This window comes from Manis javanica, chromosome 3, assembly GCF_040802235.1.
Source record: "Manis javanica isolate MJ-LG chromosome 3, MJ_LKY, whole genome shotgun sequence".
NCBI classification, from domain to species: Eukaryota; Metazoa; Chordata; class Mammalia; order Pholidota; family Manidae; genus Manis; species Manis javanica.
In genome coordinates this window covers 79408772-79431820 of record NC_133158.1, presented here as the reverse complement: position 1 = coordinate 79431820, position 23049 = coordinate 79408772, and the positions used below count along the sequence as shown (strand labels likewise).

General features: G+C 39.0%; 1 protein-coding gene across 3 annotated transcripts in view; it reads left to right on the top strand.

The window, feature by feature from the left end:
- The window catches only part of COL8A1 (collagen type VIII alpha 1 chain), a 133469-nt gene that overhangs the window by 45966 nt on the left and 64454 nt on the right, over positions 1 to 23049 (top strand). The window contains exon 1 of one of the 3 annotated variants that reach the window (XM_073231772.1): positions 21572 to 21724. The exons of the other annotated variants lie outside the window; for them this stretch is intronic. The gene's annotated coding sequence lies outside the window, so the exon portion shown is untranslated. Of the gene's footprint in view, positions 1 to 21571; positions 21725 to 23049 lie in introns of those variants that run through there. 3 annotated transcript variants of the gene reach the window in all.

Here is a 23049-nt window from a genome sequence, read left to right as displayed (position 1 = left end):
GCCCCAGGTACTATTTTTAAAACAAATGTAAAAAACATTGCATGGTGCAGTGTTTACCCTTTAAAATGGTCTTTTCTTTTTCTTCGCCCTCATAGCATTATCATCCAAGAATTGTCAAACCAATAGTTAATTTCGGTACCTTTTATACTTGATAAATATAAAATGTCTTCTTCATTCTTCAACCCTTTGCTATCTGTAAATTTTTGTAAATGTGGGAAATTTTTGTTCTTAATCCCTTTTTCTTATACAAAATTTTAAGGCTTTTTTGACAGCCCAGCAGCATTCAGTGTGACAAGATTAGGTGATTTACAAAGTTTAGCCAAATAGCACAAATATCTAGTATGTGGATGGGAAGCAAAGAATAGATCAGAATGCATACTCCCTCTTCTCAAGACATTTTTTACTATTGGCAAAAGTAAAAACTGCAGTGGATCCTTATATAAAACAGATGTTAGGGAATATAATTAACATGTTTTCCAACCAAATTATATCTTTTTTTAGTAATAATTGTTAAGGATACATACACAATCCTTCCAAATAATGAACAAATTTTCATACTGAGATTCTAAAGCAGTCTGTCCAATAGAAATACAGCCACATATGTAATTATAAAATTTCTGGCAGCCACATTAAAAAGTAAAGTGAAACAGCTAAAATTAATTTTAGTGATTTTTTTAGCTCAATATGTCTAAAACATAAATGTAATCAAATTTAAATATTACTAACAAGGTATTTTACATTAGTCATAGTAGTCTCCACACAGCATGTTAACCTTAAAAGATTAGGAGAAAATGATTAGAATTTAGAGAAAAGCGTGAACTGTTTTTAAGCAATTAAAAAAGCCATTCCCAATAATAAACCAGCATAAGCCCTAAGATAATTGAATTGCAATGGCCTCTTGTTTTTTATATCCATAAATATTTTTTAAAAACTGAAGATTTTTCTTATCACTAGTTACTCTATGAGTAAGATTTGCAGTTAGTAGTCGTTTCTCCATGAAAAATTAAAAATAAAAATAATTTAAAATATAAGACCAACTAGATGTTTTCTCTCCCTTTCTCCCCATACCCACTCATTCTTTTATTTCTTCCCTTCAGAGCATGACACAATTTGTAATTTTTTCATTTATTTGTTGTTGTTTTTTTTTTCATGTGTATCCTGTAGAATATAACCTCCATTAGAGCAGGAACTGTAGGTCATGTTCAGCGTTATATGCAGAGTACCTGCCTTCCTACTTGTCCCATGAGCATCACTTAATATTTGTTAAAAGGATTTTTTCTAAATACTACTTAAGGATTATCAGCTAGGTCAGAATAAAGGTAAAGGTCTTTTTTCATTAATAATACTCACTAGAATTCTAAATATTTTTTAACCTAACTCCTGAACTGAACAAAGTAGAAAGAGTAAACAAATTAAAGTTTTCAACTTCTGTAGCACATTCCTGGGCGTTTAAGAATAACTTCTTCTTCTAACTGTCAAGATTAACAAGATTTAAAACATGTCTGGGTCCCACTCCCAAGGCTAAGAAGGATCTTGCCAGGGACACCTACCTTGAGAAGCCTGGACCAAGGAGTGAGATTCTGAGTGTTGGGACACACTCACCCAGAGCAGCCAACAGCAGCTCTCAGTGAGGGAGAGACCTCTGAACAGGGTCAAAGAGGGAAATTGACAATGGACACCAAAACTGATACTCAAGGCTGAGTCAATATCATAATATCCCTCTGAGGGAAGAGGCAGAAGGCACAGAATCTGGAGGGGTTGGAGGTCTGTTTGCATGTGGCTATCAGCTCATGGACACTAGAACTGCCATGACCCCTCTGGACAGACACCAAGCAGCCTTTTCTCAGGTTCCTGGGTGGCACGGTTACTGCACTATCACAACAGAAACTAAAACTTGCCAGGCTCACGCGAGTTATGACTACCAGACCTCATGGTGGTAACCAAGGTAGAAATAGGGGTATTTACCTTGGAATTTATATGACAGGTTCAAGCATAACTGATGGAGATCTATTTTGTGATACTTTCACTGTCCTTCTCTTAAACCCACTTTTTTCTTGAGGTTTTTCATTTTCAAAATTCGCTATGGAGTAATTTAGTCAGTATGTTTAATCCCTGCCTGAAATATACAAAAATGTAAAATTACACACAGAAACCTGAGTGCCTATTTTGAGGTATGAAATGTTTTCTGTTAAGTACACAAGACATTAAAGGAGCTGCTGCTCTGAAGAAACATTTGGGATGATTAGACCTGCTAATAAACTTCATGGGTTTATGACTCAGAATTAAACTTGTCACATTAGGAAGTTAAAAAGTTAAACCAAATGGTTTAAAATGCTGGCATTCCCTGAAGAGATCAGGAAAGCTGAGATAAAAATATGATTTAGGGAGTTAACTGAAAATACTTTGGCACAAGAGAGATGGTTTGAGAAACTTTCAGCACCTAGGAGTGATGCTAACTTGAAAAATACACAATTCTAACAATGAGGGTTATAAATTCGTGCCTCTGCTTACATCTGGAAGGCCAATCTCTTGAGGAGGATTTGTGGATACAGATCTGTGCATTTCTTCTTTACTTTCTAACACACAACCCCTCTTCATACCAAACTGTATTTTCCTGCCATACTAATAGCACTATTGCTACCTGGCCTGCTCAGAATACAAATGTTAGTGTAACAGAAATGCCAGAATTGATGATGGAAAAGGATCTAGAACAAAGCATTTAACAGTCACTTATTTGTTCAAAAACAAATTTGTTAAGATCTTACTGTCATCAGTAGGCCACTTTGTGTTATAAAGGATGCAAGAGTAACCTAAGATTGGCCTGGTCTTGTGGAACTTAAAGTTGGAGAGAGAAAACATCAATAGAGGCTAATGCATACCATTAAAAAGATTAAAACAACAGTAACCCCCCGACTCTATCACGTCACTCTGCTTTACTGTCACTATCTGAAATCGTTCTGTATGTTTATTTATAGTTTATGATGTGTCTCTCCTACTAGAATATAAGCTCTGAGCAAGGAGGGACTCAGTCTGTGTTCCCAGTGCCTAGAACAGAACATTCATTGAACAAGCATATTAATAATGAATAAAAGAGATCACCTACAGCTCTATATCATTAAGTACTTGATAAGTGAGACAGGTAACAAGTGCTTCAAACATTCAGAGGAAGAGTAAGGTTTTACTGTCATGAAAGGCTCTGTAGAAGAAGCAGATGCCACTGAAGTCAAATTTGAAGAAGCGAAGGACCATGGCAAAAGTGAGGAAGGCTGTGAGAAACAGAAACAAGTACCACTGGCAGGATAGCCACATAGGCTAACTTCTGAATTTTTCCATGTAATTGACATTCAATACTAAAACCTCCCTTTGCCACATCACTCTCTTCATTAAAAATGCTGTTCTCTCCATCACATGTGCTCACAATTTTACAGCCACCTAAGGTTCCTGTCCCTCATTCACTCCTGCAGCCAAGTGTCCAAGTCCTAAAGACTCTACTTCAGCCATTTCTACTTCATCTATATCCTCTCCTCCATTCACGCTGCCAACATCGTGACCAACACTCAGTAACATTTACTTCAACTATTGCAACAGACTCTGAACTTCAAAACCCCCTATTTACCTTCCAAGGCCTTTTTTCTTGTCCTAGCTCTGCCTCTGGGTTACCTGTGTGACACTGGACAGAGCTTGCAAATCTCTCTGTGCTTACTTTTACTGAGATAGGCTATATCATCTCCACTTTCCCTTCCTACTCATATTTTAGACTCTTGGAATAATATGTCATCTCTGTCCTCTGCACTAGCACTGTGTTTGGACAGAAAGAATACACAACAGTTATTTTATTTTAACATAATTGAGTAGTACTTTCCAGATAATGCTGTTGAAAAAGTATCTGAGAGCTTCAAATTGAAGAACCTTTAAAGGTAATTCTCTCCTAGGCTTTATTTTACTTTATCAATAAGTTTTCACTGTGATCACAAGGCTTTCTCCATTCTAAGCATAAGTATAGTTAAGCTTCCATTCTAAACAAAAAGTCAAGTTGAGAAAGTTTAAAAATCTATTTGTAAAAATCTAGTTAATTCCCCATTCTAAGCAAAAAATCTCTTCCCTCCCCCCTCTCACCCTCCTGTCTCTCTTTCTCACATACACATACACATTCTTTCTTACTTCTTTCAAGTGCAGATTAAATAATCTAGTCATAAACAATATAAATTCATGCTTATAATGTTTGTTGAAATTCATGATTGTGGATGAAATAATTAGATGAGTAAAAAAGAATGTTAGAGAAATGCCTCCCAAAAGTTAATATGCACATGAACATGAACCAGCTGCCATGTCATAAAAAGACAGATTCTGACGCACTTAGTCTGGGGTGAGGACTCTGCCCTCATTAAGGACAAACTCGCAAGTGAAGTAGATGCTGCTGCTCTGGGAGCCAAGCTGCCAGCAACAAGGTACAGGAGCACAGGGGAACCTCAGAGAGCGTCCTATCGAACTTCCTTTTAACAGGGAAGTTGAGGCCCAGATTGTTGAAGAGCACGCTCCAGGCCCTAAAGCCAGTGCAGGCAGAAGAGGTCCAGCACCGATACTCAGAGCTCCCAGCTCAGGCTTGCAGGTTGCCAATGCCAGGCTGCCACGCAGGGCACAGCTGTGCACCTGACTCTCATCTGACCCTCACAGGGCGAGAGGTCTCACTTGAAAGAGCAGCAATTTTCTCACCATCTTCTACTGTCAGACAAGATGAATCCTCACATCTCATCTTCCTCACTTTCTAGCCTTAACCTCCAGCTCATCAAAGACAGAATGAGGAGGAATAGTCCTAACTCTGCTAAATCAATCAGGCTGCCTCTTCTCCATTTTTACCAAAGCTTTTCCAAAACCTTGAGAGAAAACGGTACTTGTTTTTTAGTTTTCTCAAACCAGCTCATTAGGGAATCTGTGAGACCCACACTCAGACACACTGTCACTCCCAAGCCACATTGCTGAAGCATCCTTTGAGTTGTGTTGTGTTGCATGCAGGTACATATGGATACACACACACTCATCTGGTGGTGTGTGTGCTGGGCATCTGGACCACATTTTGTTTACTTAGGAGAAGTTGCATGTCTACAGACATGCAGGTTGTCTGACTTTCACTTAGAAAGTTTCAGTAGTTTCAGTAGCCTCCTGTGTGTAGGCTCCCCACTATTCTCCCCATAGCTTCATGATTTTGCACTGGGTTCCCAAGTTCAGAAGGAACCTGTTCATAAGAAAAGGCAAAACAAGAGGAATATTTAGACAATAGTACAAGTTTATTTTCCTCTTGTCAGGACCAGTGGACAAGCTCACTGGAGAGCTCCTGAAGCCATAGCAACACCCCTGCAGAGGAAACTGGGAAACAGAAAACTCATATTTAATTTCATCTGTTTAGCAAAATATCAGCCTTGAATGTACTTGGTTTCAATTTACCTTTCACAAAACACATATACAATATAGTGAAAGATCTCATGCTTGTGCTTTCCTTTCTGCCTAAAATATTTGTCCCATTTAAAACAATAAAAAAAAATAATGGCATTGACTAGAACCAAACAATATGATATGGGTGGACAAAGTACAAACTTTCCCTTAGAAAGCTTTACCCCTGGACTTCATGGGTGACATTTTTTCCTTAACAGAAAAAGAGAAGCATGTCCTTTAGTAGCAGAGCATTTCACTGTCAGTAGGATACAACCCTGTACCAGAGTTATTTATTCTCCTTAACTTCTAGGAAACTCACCCTCTGTGGTACAGAAAAAGGAACTTAGACACATTGAGGAAGTAGAAGCGTCACTAACTGAGACATATTAGCCTTCTAATTTTGTCCTCTTTAAAGTTGAACTTAATAATTATTCTTGAATTGCCGGATCCTTTCTCGTCTGCCTCTGAATACCATGGCACTATAACCCATGGCATTTATGAAAATTTATGTCCACCTTCAGCTTCCCTCCTAAAAAAAAAACCTCAGCTATGAATTTGCATTTAATTATGGAACTCTAGAAATCATCAGTTTTAGATCTGGGAGGTCATTAGCAATTATACCCCATGTGACTGAGGCCTTTTGCAGTGAAATACTAGTATTTCTTAATTAGAGGCAGGCCAGGACTTGTAATTCATGACCCCATGCTCTTTTCACTGCACCAGTTATTACTTTAAAAAAATGAAAGGATTCACTGGAAAGCACTTGGTGTTATTGTCCTCTTCCCTCTCATACTTTTTTTATTCAGAAGGAGTGAGCCTGTAAGTGACTGAGGTGATCCAAGCTACTAACTATGCATGAGCCATGCAAGTCTCCCCCACAATGTCATTTCCGGTTTGATGGAAAGACCTCCCGTCTGCCTCCCTGGGCCCTACCACTCATCAATATCTTCCTACATTAGCGATTCTGAGCATCAGATTAAGGATTACTATATTTGTAGTGTCCCATCTTAAAATTCAAACATGCTAGGAGAGAAGATAGTTTAAGTTACTAACAGTTAACTCTGAATTGGAAGAAATAAAGCCTTGATCTAAGTGACAGAAAGCTGAGAAAAGAGAGATAAGTACAGAAAGGAGAGATGTATGCCAAACTTAATCTGCTTCACAGTGTTGCATAAACCAGGCCTTACCCATATTAAAAGCATCATTGGCATGCCATAATATACAAGGGGCAAATCCATGTAAAGTCTACTTGCCTGTAGTAATTACAGCTAAGGAATGACTACTGCCCTGAGAGAATATAAAGATCAGTTATCATTTCCACTGAAAAAAGAGTTTTTTGGCCCCTAATGTTTTGGAGACAATCCAGGGGTGACTGCAATTCACGTGAAATAAATAAAGATGATGGTGATGATGACAACGATGATGAGGGCAACAACAGGTAATTTCAGGTGTAGCAGCTACTGTCCTAAGTGCATTCATTCATTCAACAAACACTCATGCAGCACTGTTCTAGATGCTGAAGATTCAGTAGTGAAAGAAAATGCTCCTACTTTCATGAAGCTTGCATTCTAGTGGGGAAGCAGATAATAAGCAAACATGTAGATGCATACATGTCAGGTGGTAAAGTGCTATGGAAAAATGAAAGGGAAGAAAAGAGGTGTTTCCAGGTAGAGTTGTTTTTCTGGTTTGTTAAATTAATTGATGTGTTGGATAGCTATGGAAACAAAACTGATAATTGGCAAATATACTGAGTCTTAAATTTGGTTAAGTACTATTGCGGGGCAGAGGGATTTTTGAATGTTTTATTCAATTAATTTAAGGCAAAAAAAAACAGTTCACCCATTTCTCCTGCCCTCTATTCCCACTTCTTGCAACCACCAATCTGTTCTGTGTATCTATGAGATAGGTTTTTTTGGTGGGGGGAGGGATGGGTGAAGGGAAGATTCCGCATATAAGGAGGTCATACAGTGTTTGTCTTTCTCTTTCTGACTTACTTCTCTTAGCATAATGCCCTCAAGGTTCATTCATGTTGTCAAGACTTGTGAGATTTCCTTCTTTTTATGGCTGGATAATATTATATTCCATTGTATACATGTAACTACAATTGCTTTATCCATTCATCCATCAATGGACTTCTAAGTTGTTTCCATATCTTGGCTATTGTAAATAATGCTTCATTGAGCATGGGGGTGCATATATCTTTTTGAATTAGTGTTTCCATTTTCTTCAGATAAATACCCAAAAGTGGAATTGCTGGGGCATATGGTAGTTCTATTTTCAATTTTTTGAGGAACCTTCACACTTCATAGTTGCACTGATTTGCATTCCCACTAACAATGCACAAAGGTTCACTTTCCTCCACATACTCACCAACACTTGTTATTTCTTGTCTTTTTGATAATAGCCACTCTAACAGGTGTGAGGTGATAGCTCATTGTGGTTTTGATTTGCATTTTCCTGATGATCAACAAAGTTGAGCTTCTTTTCATGTACCTGTTGCCATTTGTATGCCTTCTTTGGAAAAATGCCTGTTCAGATCTTCTGCCCATTTTTTAAATCAGATTGTTTGGTTTTTTGCTATTGAGTTGTATGAGTTTTTTATGTATTTGGGGTATATGATCAGATATATGATTAGAAAAGGTTTTCTCCCATTCAGTGGGTTGCTTTTTCAGCCATGTTGATGGCTTCCTTTGTTGTACAGAAGCTCTTTAGTTTGAAGTGCTCCTGCTCATTTGTATTTGCTTTTGTTGCCTTTGCCTTTGGTATCAGATTCAAAAAAAATCATCACCAAGACTTATGTCAAGGGGCTTACCGTCTATGTTTTCTTCTAAGAGTTTTATGGGTTCAATTCTTATATTCAAGTCTTTAATCCATTTTGAGTTAATTTTGTGTATGGAGGTATTAGAAGTTAACCAGAGCAATTAAGCAAGAAGAAGAAATAAAAGGCATCCAAATTACAAAGCTGTGTAACAATCAAAACAATGTATTGGCATAATAACAGACACACAGATCAATGGAACAGTATAGAGAGCCTAGAAATAAACCCATGCATATGTGGTCAATTAATTGACAACAAAGGAGCCAAGAATATACAGTGTTTAATAAAAATGGTGAAAGTAGGGTCCTTGTCTTGATCCTAATCTACAAGAAAAGATTTCAGTTTTTCACCAGTAAGTATGTTAGCTGTGGGCTTGTTATATATGACCTTTATTATGTTGAGTTATGTTCCCTCTATACCCACTTTGCTGAGAGTTTTTATCATGAATGGACATTGAACTTTGCAAAAGCTTTTTCAGCATCTATTGAGGTGATCATATGGTCTTTGTTTTAAAGTCTCTTGTGTGGTGTAAGTGTAGCTGTCCCAGCTTGCTCTGGGTTTCTGTCTGCATGGGATATCTTTTTCCATCCTTTCACTTTTCAGCCTGTGTGTGTATTTACACCTGAAGTGTGTCTCTTGTAGGCACCATATAAGTGGTTTTTGTTTTTTTATCCATTCAACCCTCTACATCTTTTGACTGGAGAAATTAATCCTTTAGATTTAAAGCAATTATTGATATGTATGTGCCTTTGCCTTTGGTATCAGATTCAAAAAAAATCATCACCAAGACTTATGTCAAGGGGCTTACCGTCTATGTTTTCTTCTAAGAGTTTTATGGATTCAAGTCTTATATTCAAGTCTTTAATCCATTTTGAGTTAATTTTGTGTATGGAGGTATTAGAAGTTAACCAGAGCAATTAGGCAAGAAGAAGAAATAAAAGGCATCCAAATTACAAAGCTGTGTAACAATCAAAACAGTGTATTGTCATTTTATTAATTATTCTCTAGCTATTTTTATAATTGCTCTCTGTTCCTTTCTCCTTTTGCTCTATTCCTTTGTGACTTGACAGCTTTCTTTAGTGGTGTGCTTATATTCCTTTGTCTTTATCTTTTATGTATTTATAGGTTTATGTGTATTTACCTCAGGGTGTTGCTTCATGGTTACTATGAGGCTTACATATAATAACTTGTATCTATGGCAGTCTATTTTAAGTTGATAACAGCTTAAGTTTGATGTACTAAAGCCCAATATCTTTACTCTCCCTCCCCACTTTGTTTTTCATGTCTCATTTTATGTCTTTTTATCATGTGCATCTTTTTACTAATTTTACTACTAATTACTAAGTAGTAAAAAAAAATAGTTATTTCTTTTACTACTTTTGTCATTTAACATTTATAGTAGCTTTATAAGTAATTAATCCACTACCTTTACTATATATTTAGTTTTCCAGTGAGATTTATTCTTTCATGTTCTTGTTATAATTAGTGCCCTTTCTTTTCAGCTTTAAGAAGTCCCTTTAATATGTCTTGAAGGACCTGTTCAGTGGGGATGAACTCCTTTAGCTTTTGCTTGTCTGGAAAACTCTTTATCTCTCCTTCAATTCTGAATAATAACCAAGTAGAGTATTCTTTGTTGGAAGATTTTTCTCTTACCAATTTGAATCATGCCACTCCCTGCAAATTTTTTGCTGAAAAATCTGTTGAAAGACTTATAGGGTTTCCCTTATATATAACAAGTTGTTTTTCTCTTGCTGCCTTTAAGATTTTTTTTCTTGTCTTTAACATTTGACAGTTCAATAATAATGTGTCTTAATGTGAGTGTCTTACTCAGAACTCTCCAGACTTTTGTAATCTGGATGTCTGTTTCTTTTCCCCAAGTCAGGGATGTTTTCAGCCATTGTTTCTTCAAATAAGGTTTCTGCTCCTTTCTCTCTCTCTTCTGCTTCTGGAAGCCCTATAATGTGAAAGTCATATTGTGCTGTAAGTTCCTCAAGCTATCTTCACTTTTTTCAATCTTTTTTCTTTTTGCTGCACTGATTGGATGAGTTGTACTGCCTTGTCTTTGAGTTGCCTGATCCTTTTTTCTGCTTCATCTCGTGTGCTATGGAATCCCCCTAGTGTGTTTTTCTATCCAGTTATTGTATCATTTATCTCTGTGACTTCCATATGGTGTTTTTTATGTTTTCCATCTCTCTGTTGAAGTTCGCAGTGTGTTTGTACACTGTCCTCTCAAGTTTGTTGAGCATCGGTATGACCATTACTCTGAACTCCTTATCAGGTAAATTACTTACCATTAAGGTTTTTTTCTGAGATTTTATCTGGTTCTTTCATTTGAAACAGACTCCTGTTGGTTTCTACACAGTAGATGAAATAGCTACCTCTCCCAGGCTTGAAGAGAGTGGTCTGATGTAGGAGATGAAACTTTTCATTCAGCCCTGCCTCAGCTATTGGTCTGTCAAACATCTGTGCTTGTCCAAGCAGTTAATATATTTTTAATACTTGCTAGTAGTTGGGAGGATGTGTTAAGACCTGTCAGTGTTCCAAAGGGACCTAGCACCTAGATTCAGGCTGACTGGAAGCCAGACCCTCAGTAGCTTTTGAAAGTACACAAATCTACAGACTTGTGGGGCTGCAAGCATAAGCCCCACTGGCTGCCAGAGCCAAACAACCTGCAGGTGTCCCCTGGGTATCTGTCACAAAAATCAGGACATTAGACATGTGTAAAGGCTCCCTTGTGGGAGATGCTGGTGCTTTGGAGCATATCAAAGAGAAAGTGTAAAAATGGCACCCACCAGTCTCTGTCCAGGGAGAGTGTTCTAGAAGGTTCCCAGATGTGTACACCAAATTTTATGCCTGCCCCTCAGGCTAAGATTTTAATATAAGCAAGTGAGCCTTCTATGCTTTAACTCTGGGTGTGATCAGCAACCTCTGAGTGGGCCCTTGGGCATGTAAATTAAATCTGAGCACACAGGCCGCTGAAGAGCTCCCTCCCAGAAAGATTCATTCCATCTTCTGGGCCTTGGGATGTGAGCCCCAAGGGTTTTCAAAATTAGTTTTGGCAGCTCATCCCTGAAGTGCATGTTTTAAACCCTGAGGTGTCTACTGTGGGGGTTGAACCCTTTGCTCCTCAGGAAGAACTCTGGATTTTGAGTTGCCTCCTTGTTGTGGATCACCACACCTGGGGTGTGGTTTATGGTGAGATTGTGTCCCAGCCTCTTGTATCCAGTTTGATATGGTTTTCTTCTTATTTACCTAGTATCTAGTCATCACTCAGCCAGACTTAGGTTTTCTTAGGAGGAAATTGTTCCATATGTAGCAGTAGACTCTGTGTATCTGTGGGAGGAAGTGAGTTCAGGGTCTTCCTACATACCACCTTGAACCTGAACCTGGAGTTGCTTTCCTATAGATATAGTGAAGAAAGCCCTCTGTTAAGTTCACACTTGAGCAAAGACCTAAAGGAAATAAGGGAAGGGACTATGAAGATTTCTACGGAAGAGTGTTTCAAACAGAGGGAACAGCAGGTACAAATGTCCTGGCAGGGAGTATGCCTGCTAGGTTTGAAGAATGGCAAGTAAGCCAGTGGGATTGAAGTTTTGTAAGCAAAAGGAAGAATGACAGAATTGAGGCAAGAGAAGTCCGTGCAGATCCTTGTGAACCATCGCCAGGACCTCTGCTTTCACACTGATGGAGATGGGATTCAGTGGGAGCATTGAGGAGGGTGATACGACCTGACTCATGTTTTAAAAGAATTACTCTGGCTGCTGTTTAGATTAGACTTTAAAGAGGAAGGAACAGATGTTGTATTAACTCACTTGGGGATTGTGAATGATGTGATTCGTACTAGTAACCATATTGCACATGGCGAAACTGAGACAGAGAAGTCATACAGATGATAAATAGCAGAACCAGGATTATAGCCCAGGCAACCTGGCACAGAGGTCATGTATTAACCTCTAGACTCTACCACTTTTCAAGAAAAGATGCCAAAGGTTGAGGCAAGGAAAATGTATGCAAATATCATTGGATGGAAATCTAGGGTAGCTCTAATTGCAGGAAGAAGCATCATTTTGCTTCATTCCATTTCCATTATTTCATGGACTGTATTGCACTTTGTAGACATGAGTCAGAAATACTGGCTTTGTCACATTGTTTAAAAAAAAGGGAAGGTCTATTACAAGTCAGGAATATAAGAGTTATTAGCAGAACCTAATAACATTGTAGCAGGTACTGAAACTCCCAACTGCAATACTCGAAGGGAGCCTTACACATTTCTTTGCCTGAATGGTGCAAAGTTAAGGGAAACATGGAAAGGACTGAGATTCCCTTTCAGTGGTCACTCTGTCAATCACTCACCAGTGATTCTCAACCATCATTCCTAGACAACTCAGGTTTCTCCAATTACTTAAAACTTGTAAAGAAATTCTCCACAAAATTTCTTTATAATCATGTCAATTCTCCTCTACAACTCTTTAAAAAATTAAACTCCAAAAGTTGGAAGATGGAGTTATTACCATTAAATCTTTTCAACACCATCTTTGAACATCCAAAAAATACCATAATTAGTTTCTTCTGTGATATGCCAAAGTTTTAGAACTCTCAAAATTAGAATTTGTAGTATTAGTAAACAGCCAGTTTCTTACATAAATGATCATATAAGATGTTTACATAAATAATTAGGTTAAAATTAGTGACTATACATTAATTATGTAATCAAAATTGTACTTCAAGCATATTGGGTTTTTTTTCATTTATTTTTTAGAAATTGTTGTTAAGTAAATGATTCTCACCAGATAATAAAACCCAATTCAGCTCAAAAAGAATCTACTGAATGCCTTAACGCTTTGAAGGGAAAGCTAAAGAAGTATTACATATAAGGTTTTCCTACACTCAGGGAATTTACAACCTTGTCAGAGAACAAGGCTTATATATTTCATATTAAAAAGTAGGAAAGAAATGCAAATACAGTAGCTGATAACAGCACCGAGTCCTCAGGCCGCTTCCCCTACTTCTCAGAGCAATCTTGAGCTTTGTTTCAAGGCAGCTCTGACTGGCCTCAGCGCTCACTCCTTTCTACCAGCCAGATTTCTCCCATTGTCTCTCCGAGCCCTCCAGACTGTGAGTGACCTGAGTCATTTTACTGTACTTAGCACACTTCTGTGCTACCCATCCGCTTCTTGCCAACCGCATACATACACCTCGAGGAGTGTGAAGGGGCTCTGTCCTCTCACCCAGCTGGAGCGCCCCTACATTCACAGAGCCAAAGTTTTGATTGATTTGAGAGGAGAAAGGCTGAGCCAGCCAATTTTGAACATAGATCACATGAATGGGGTGACAGTCCAAGGCAAGCTACCCAGGAGGCAGCTAAGGACAGTAAGATAAGAAGGTACTAGACATCTGAGGAGGGAGTTTGGGGAAGAAGATATTAAAACGTGGAAGAGCTGCCCAGCAAGGCATGTAGGAGGGTGCTATCTTTCAGATTTGACAGGCAGGACTCTATGCCCCTCTATGGGAAACATATGACAACTTCATCTACATGCTATTCTGCTTCTCCTCCAACCCCCAAAATAAGCTAATAGAGTTATTTGATTCTCAAACCTGGTTTCCCATTAGAATTCCCAGTAGTTCTGATATGCTAACTCACTGCAAGAGTTTTATTCATTTAACAAATTTATGGGGTCTCTGTTCTGAATTAAGTGGGCCTCTGAGGACCATCCTAGAGCCCAACCTCCATAATTTCTATAGGCAATCTATGTTCTGAGTTCCTGACTACTGATTTATGCCATTGGGAACTCTTCCCAGTAGTATATAGACAGTTTCTTGTATTCTTCCTCTATTAGAATTTGCATGCTGCCTTCTCCTTAATTTAAGGACAGCATGAACATCCAGAAGAAGAGACTACATAACATTTGATTTTACTTATTTCTCTCCCTTTCTTTGTAATTGAATTATTTGCGGACTGGGAAAAGCTTATGTGATGGCATTTTTATAAAGGCCCCAAGAGAAATATTTATCACAGTAGTGATTGAGAAAACTATAATATAAGGCAGATCACTTGATTTACGTAACAGTCTGCACATAAAGAACATGGTTTATGTTTCAAAAATTGGGAGAAGCCAAAAGCTCATTTTTTAAAGAAGCAGGGGAACTTCATTCTAATTTAGGGGTTGAATGAACTCCTGCCCCCCAACTAGGATCCTTTTGGGAGCATGATGAAAAAATTAAAAGCTGAAGAATCATTTATTTATCCAATTCACCAAACTTCAACATCTTAACAACATAGAACAAATATTAAAAGAAATAATAATACCTGTTTTAAAATGCCAACATATTTTTTTCTCAGCACACATTATTTCTTCTATCTCTTCATATTTTATGTTTTTATAAACATCTTAGGTATTTTAGGAAGAAGTCTAAATCATATGGTCCTTAATCATAACTATAGTGAACTAAATAAATTACTGTTAGGTGAGGAAAAATATGTAGCCTGTGTATACACCTCAGAAAAGCAAAGGGCAACTTAGTCTTATTCTCCCCATGGCCCCACCAGAAAAACCACATGGGTTTGTGTTTGCACTTGCCCTCCTCAATACTGGAAAAACAGTGACAGTGTGAACTCTTGATAGTTGGAAAGGATGTTCATCTCCAGCTCAGGTCCTCTATTTTCCTAACATAATCTTACTTGAAAGAACAGGGGAAATTTTCTCAATGAAAATCAATTTTTTTCCTGAGTGTTTTTTTTTCTTTTCATTTTTTTTCCCTACCTAGAACCCAGCTAAGGAAAGTTGGAAGTTCAGGGTCATTTTCTAAAATGCAAGGTGCTCAACCATATCTGATGTTGGAGTCACCCCCACCCCACAAAAAAATGGAGAGAAATTGCTGAACCCTGGATAGAATTCCAGGGTTAGAATTCCAACACTCTGAACACATTTTCAGACTGATGGCCTTGTGTTCTTACCAAATATCCTTTATATTTGACCACAATAAACAGTTCAGACTCCTCGGCTGGTTAGGACTGGGAAGTCTGGAATATGTCAGCTACCTTCTCCAAAGAGCACAAGTTACATCAATTCAGCCACCTTCATGTGCGTATTTTCATGTCATTTCTAAATAATTAATTAATTCAGACCTGACCTTTACATCTCTGTAATGGTAAATGTGGTAGCTACTTAAGAAAATTATATACACTTGGCTGTTTATAAGTAATATTGGGTTTTCTTGGAATCATTGCAAGAGGGTTGTTCTCATATAAAGAACTCAGGAAGAGAGCTAAATTTATGTAAAGGAGCTATCAGGATCCACATGAATTTTGTTGAATGATGAATGCCTTGGATTGATTTATATAATATGTGTTATTTAAATGTTTAATTTTCCTTGTTCCAAAAGGATTTGGGTCAGTTTATAATGATGCAGACAATGTAGTAAGATAACCTAGATTAAAGAAAAGTGAAGAAGATGAGGCAAAGAGGAGCTAAGGGTAGAAAAGTGAAATGGAGTATAGAGAAAGGGGGCACACCAGCCATGCGCCATGACTTGCTCTATAGTTGCAAGAAGCAAGCCACAGATAGGGCCTGGATCTTCCTAGCGGGCCATGTGAAAAGAGAAACATGATCAGTTATGAAACTTAACACACGCAATTAACCCACTTACACCACTGCTGGCACTGAGGGGCAGGGCTGTGCTGGTCTGAGGAGAAGCCTGGGCAACATAACCAGGCCCTCAGGCCCTGCAACAGCACCAGGTGTTCAATTTCACATCTATCTGGAAAGCACCTCCCAGTTTTTCTTAGTGGTGAAACCAAACAGCTTCAAAACCTCAGAAAGCTGAACATTATCTTCCTTGCTTCAGCCTGTAATGACCCATCATTTCTTCAGGAGGACAAGGCATACCCCAGGAAGCCCAGCAGGTGTGTTCAGGAAGTAGTCACTGGGCTGTCCGTCATTTCTATTCCATTTTGGTCCTGACCCATTAGGTAGGGGTGTAGAAAAGTCAGAGAATCTACATGATTGGACCCAGGCCCCACCTAACTTGGGGCATAATCCCCAGAGAGAAAATTGGACAAAGCATCATCAAGTAAGAAAAATATAAGATAAATAAAAATAAATAATAAAAATAAAAGCCTGCTAGTCTACAACTGTGTATACATGTTTAATAAAATCATAATTGGCATTATTAAGCACTTACTATGTGCAGATACTGCTATGAGAACTTTACCTTTCATTCTTTTAATCCCCCCAACAACCCTATGAATTAGACACTCTTGAATGTCTTGCAAATATAGAAACAGAGATGCAGATGGGTTAGGCACTCTCCGCAGATCGCAGAGATTCTGAGTGGTGCAGTCAGGACTTGAACCTAAGAGTCTCACTCCAGAGGGCTTCCTGTCTATAAAAATTCCAACACCCCCCTCACCTCATCTTTCACCTCCAACACACATTCCTGGAACTACCATTTCAGACTTCTTTCCTCCTTGGGTCAGCCTCCATTTAAAAGAAGTGTTCAGGGAAGCCCAGAGTGTTACTTGTGCTGCCCAGACATTGTTCCCGATCTTCCTCTGACAGACAAGGCTGCTGCAAAGACATGGCGAGCAGGCATCTGAGGAAGCCTCAAGCACCTTCTATCCTAGAACTGGAAACTAAACAAGACGCCAGCAACAGGCTCAAGACAGTCTGTGGTCTGTCTGCCCCTAATTCCTCATCTCTCCTTTATCACCGGGTCTCCATTCTCCTTTGCCTCACATTAAAAGCTCAGATACTCACACCTCTCACTTGACCTATTGACTTGCCTTGCAGAAAATCACCAGCTTGAATTATTCTGATGATAAAACTTTCCACCAGAGTATAGAGCCTACTTCCTCTACCCTTCTTTGATCACTGCAGAATTTTTCTTTTTTGGAAAAACCATACTGGCAAGTACACCAAACTTCTTCCACATACTTGAGATTTTACAGTGGCTTTTTTGGAACTCTGCTGTATTTTACATGTCAGTCGATCTCGGCTGGAGAGAGCTCCACAAAGACCTGTTGACACCTCACAGCAGAATTTCACAAAATGTTCTAGGAAGAGATAATTTTCTAACTATATCACCGAATTCTGCTTTGGAAGGCATTTTCCAACCACTCCTTCCCCAGTGGTGGGAATAGTCTGAAGGTGAAATTAGACCCAGGGTGCATACTTTCCCTTCCTTTCTCCTAATTGTTTTTTTTGTCCCTTTTGGTGTTAGGAAGTATTGCCTGGAAAACTAGGCCTTGCTTTCCAAATGCTTACCTGTGAATGGGACCCTAAGGAAAGGTTATTTTCCTCAGACCCATGCCTGGAGGCAATGTAACTAGGACTCTTTCCCTGCACTCGCCAGGTTTAGGACCCCCCCATGGAATGAAGCCCATCATTCTGTGTCCCTTTTGCCCCATCTCTAACGTATCCTGCTCTTATCTGCCTGGACAGCTAGCTCTTCCTCAAACCACCAGTTAGAAAGGCAGCGCCTTCTTACCCTTTAGATATTGGTTGAGCTTCAATTCTCAAGGCAGCCTTTCATGACACACTAGATTAGTGTTCCTAAAGTATGAGTCATAGACCACCTGCATCAGAATAAGGGCCCAGAAAACTGAATGTTAACAGATTCCCAGAAGATTCATGTACACGTGAAAGTGTGAGAACTTCTGCTGTATGCTGTGACTTCATCCCTGGCTCTGACCTCCCGCAGCTCCCGAGAACCGCAGCGTCATACTGCTGATTGACTTAACACCTATCCCCTACATCAGACCAGAAGCTCCATCAGGATAGGGACATTGCTGAGTTTTAAGACCTTGGCACTTCCTAGCTTCTAGTAGATGCTCAATAAATATTTGTTGAACTGAATTGAAGCAAATCAATTTTTCAGAGCTATTTTATTTTAAAGAATCCTTAATTTCAGGAGTCAATCTACTTCCATTTTTAACAGAAAGAGATAAAGCCATTAAAACAAGTTTATATGAAGAATCTAGTCAAAACCCAGAACTTGCAGAGGCCTCATGTGTCTTTCCATATGGAATCTGACCTTATATCTGTTCTCTCTGACCTGTGAGATCACCATCAATGTTCTGAGTAATGACAAACACTTTGTTAGTGATTAAATATTTATTTTTGCCCAGGTGAGCCTATTGCTGTTTTTGAAAGATATTTAAGAACAAACTGAAAACACAAGGAATATTTATGTCAAAATTCAGTTGAAGAGAGATCGTGGTACATAAGGAAATTCCATTTAGTCACACACCCAACTCCTTTCTCATGTGTAAGTAGAGCCTGGCTGTTGAACTCTCTAAAAAGGTTATATCCCAGAAAAAAAATTCTGGATTATATGTTAAACTAGGAAAAGATGACCTAGGCATCCTGGAGCAAAACACTGTCATGTATGAAACCAGGATATTTCCCAGACTTCAGCTGGACCACTCCTCAAATATTCTCTCTCCTTACCCCATGGAGAAGTGGCATCCATCAGGGAGAAGCAGGTTGTGACGAAGGGAAAGCCATCGTACATATAAAACAGAACAGCTCTGTTATCTCCATGTGTTCTCCAAGCACCAATAGGAGATTAATACAGAAAAATAATAAAATTATAAGTATTTTAAGGAATGCCAGTTCTGTCTGCATAAAAGGGACATTGTGAAACTAAGCGAAGTTGCCAGTGCCCCATAAACAAGATTCCAAAAACACTGAATGAATTTCACTAATGAAATACAAGTGTAAAACACAGTCTTTCACCGAACTTCCAAGAGTTTAATCCACTTGGTCAGCTACAGTCAGGAGGAACAGTCAGTCTGTTGATTTTTAATAATGATGCTTGTGCCAGGCACAGGTATTATTATTATTCCTATTTCATGGGGAGCTGATAGAGTTAGAGACATTAAGTTACTAGCATGAGCTCACAGTCTTATAAATGGAAAGTGGTAAAGTTACCATCCTGGCTGTAAGTGTCCAGGGCCTATCCTGCCTACTGTTAAGAATCTGATAGCATCTGCCATTAAGTCATCATTTCTTGAATTGGGCGAATGTAAGGTAGAAAAAAATTCTTATGTTTTCTCATATAATTTCTGGGACCTTCCCCCAGGGCCTTACCTATAGGAGATAAAATTCAACATTTTGGAACCCTACCTGGGTACCAAAAGGCAAATCTGTCCTCAAACCAGAAATGGTGAGGCTAAGCATCCTGAGAAATTTGGCTGCCCTGGGCAATTGAAGATGACAATTCCAAGACTTTCCTAGACATTTTTTTTTCCAACTACAAATCTTCAGCATTGATGGGGCCCTGCTTGTTCACTTCATTATCTCACTTCTGAAGTCACTTCCATTTCTGGTTTGGGAGTAAAGAGATGATTTGAAAGCCTTCTGACTTTGAGAAACAACAACAAAAAAGAGGAAGCAAAGAAAATAAATTGTGATAATCATTCAATAGTTACATAAAAATGGAATTATAGGCTGAAAATGCAGGGAAAGTGGGTCACTTTAATAGAAGCAGTTTTGCAAAATGAGGAAAAATGCATGAGCAACATACGGAGTACATTTCCCCTTATAACGCTGATCTGTTTAAAATTGAGGGAAAAACCTCTTGGCAAGGTGTGCTGGCCAAGCCAATGGCAAAAGTCATTTCAGTTTATCCTGATTTCTTTCCTTGGTCCACCTCCCAGCCTGCCGGACATCCGGGCCCATGATTTATAAGCTCTGAGTTGAAAACTGAGCAGCTGAAGGCGTCTAGAGTATCCCACTTACTCTTGGCAAGTGAAACACAACTCTGCCTTTGCCCCATGTCTACAGAGATGATGTAAGTGAAAAGACCCAAAGATTTCCCAGAAACAAGGTGGATTTCAAAGAGCATCAGAAGCGACTGTTTTTTGAAGGGTTTCCTAGCCTAAGAAAGACCTCACATGGTACCTAGCATGGTACCTTTCCAAAGGCAGAGTGACTCCCCAGCCCTGTTTGCCCAGGTATCTCCTCGTTTTAGCACTAAAGGCTTGGCATTCCTGGACACCACTCAGGCCCAAGCAAACTGGGACAGTTGGGCACCCCAATAGGAGACGTTGGATGCCTTTCTGTCTCAAGTTTGGGAAATAAAAGTCAGAGCAATGCTGAGAACAGTTTGTCCAACCTGAGAAAGGGAGAAAATAGAGATAAAAACTGAACATTCATAGAGTCCTTGTGTTGTGCCAGGCATCTGCTGTGTGCTCTGCAAACATTATTTCAGTTAACCTTGATTACAACCTTGAGAATCACTTCTTATTGTCCCCATTTTACAGATAAGGAAACTGAGGAACAGAGAAATTCAAGTAATTTGCCCTGGTTCACACAAACAGTAAGGACAGGGTCAGCATGGATACCATGCAGTACATCGAACTTAACCAAGAGTGATCCTTTTCACTTTCCACCACTCAGTCTTTTCATGTCCCATGTACAGCCTATTTAAGTTTTAAGAGGAAACTAGAACAGAACATTTCTGAAAACACTTCTAGAAAGTCTCTTCTTTTTGTGCTATCCCAGGAACTTGTCAGACGCCAGATGCTCCCTCAAGAACGGAATCCACAAATTTCTGTGGAATATAGCTGTAAACCTACAGCAAATACTAGAATTCCATACTTGTCAAGACCTTCAGTGCCTTCTCTCCAAAGCCTTCTTTCAGTTGTTGATCCCGGGCACTGGGAAACCTCCTACGAGCTAAGTACCTGCCGATGGCTGCCTGGGAACTGTTTAATCCTTCTCTCAAGGAGCCGTGGTATTGTTTGAATAAAGTTGCCACTGTAATTGCTTTGCTTACTGTTTAAGAGCATTACAGGCTCTGGGAGTAGATTTGTAAAGGAAATAAAATTAGGAGAAATATTCACAGTGTTCCATCGAAATACAGAGTGAGTGTATCACTGCACAGGAGACAACTTGCCTCAGACTGGCCACTGGAGGATTTATTTTACAGAGAGAAGCTGTTTTACTTAATCTGGCTTCCTGCTTAAAAACAGAATGCCAGGAGATTGTGGTTCTGATGGGGAAAGGAAAAAAAGGCAGTCCATAGGTATCTCCGGGTTAACACTTAAAATCCAGCAAATGGAAAACACATCCAACGGAGAGTCTAACCATAGATACATTAGAATGACAGATTCAGATTTCCACATTTTAAAAGAGACCCCCTGACATATCTCTTCCTGGACGTGTTTAAAAACTTGTATATTTATGACTAGGGGGCCAGAGACCACCACTACACAACTGTGGCTGTAATGCAAGTAGTTCTAGCTATTTTTGTATCCAGACCATCTGTTTTTGATTAGGAGCTCTAGTGGACTTCCTAAAACTTGACCCACCTCAAAGTCATGACTCTTTTTATTTTCCCCAAGGGCACCCTCTGCTATGAAAGTAAAGCATAAGCCTTAGGACCAGCTGGTGAAAAGGAAGCACCTTCTAAAGCCAATCCCAGAAAGTTTCCAGATTCTCAAGGAAACAAAGTACTCATGGAGCTCTTAATGTAGGTATCTAGTGCTTCCCAAAATCTCTACAGACATGATGAAATGTAATCTATGTGAGGAACTGACCTTTGTTCTTGGGCTATTACATCTTAAATACATTTCTGCATCCTACTGACCACCTGTCAGCAACTCCCTTCATGCTCCTTGGCAATAGTCTCAGGGATCTGTTTCTATCTGTCTATCCATCACTCATCTATCCAACCATCCATCCATTTATTCATTCAACAAATATTTGAGGCATGATTTTAGGCTCCGGGAATACAGCAAAGAAAAGACAAAGTTCCTTCTCTGAAGGAGTTCATAGTCCAGTAGAGAGACAGACAATAAATAAGAAAACAAATAAATACACAAAATATTTTCAAATAATGTCAAGGCCATAAAGATAAATGTGGAATGCTATAAAGAATGATGTGGGAGAGAAGTAGCCCCTTTACATAGGGAGGAGCTCTCTGGGGAAATTACACTTGGGCTCAGAGCTGACTCATTTAAATTTTTAAAGAATATTCCAGGCCAAATAAATTGTAAATGCAAAGTACATGGAGCAATAAGCTTGATGAGTTACAGGAAAGTCATTTTGGTCACAGAAAAATGAGCACAGTTGAGCTGGTTTTCAGATAGAGTTGGAGGTTCATGTGGGGCTTTTGGGGTTAAAAGGAGTTTGTGTTTTATCCTAAGTGCATCAAAAAGCTATTGCAGGGTTTGGAGACAGAGGGGTGACATGATCTGGTTTACAATTTTGATGAATCCATATGGCTGCCAGGTGAAGAATGAGATGTCAGGTGGGATGGGGGTATAAGATTGGCCCCAGGAAGAACACTTAAGAGACTGTCACAGTAAACAAATGAGCAATAATGCTGGATTGGACTAGTAGTAGAGACAGTGAGAGGAGAATATACTAGTAATATATTTTAAAAATAGAGCCTGATGTCTTATGATGGCTTAGGTATGGAAAATGAGGGAAAGAAGATAATCAAGAATGATTCTGAAGTACCGGGTTTACACCATTGGGTAGGTGGTAATGCCATTTCCTGAGCTAGCTCCTCATGAATAATCCTAGCCAGGTAGGTAGAGTGAGTCCTGTTAATGACTGTTCTCCATTTTATTCCATGTTTTCTTGAGATACAAGAGGCTATGTGTGCTTCCAGCACTTGGTATCCATAATGACAGCCTGCCAGTGCAATCCTTTTCTGCATGTACCTCAGAACAAACAAAAATTTGTTGGGACCAGAGCTATATAAATGAAGAGAAAATAATTCTTCTCAGGATCTGAGAAAAGTGAGAGAATAAACAAAGGCAAGCATTCTGATTTTAGATAGTCCTCCTT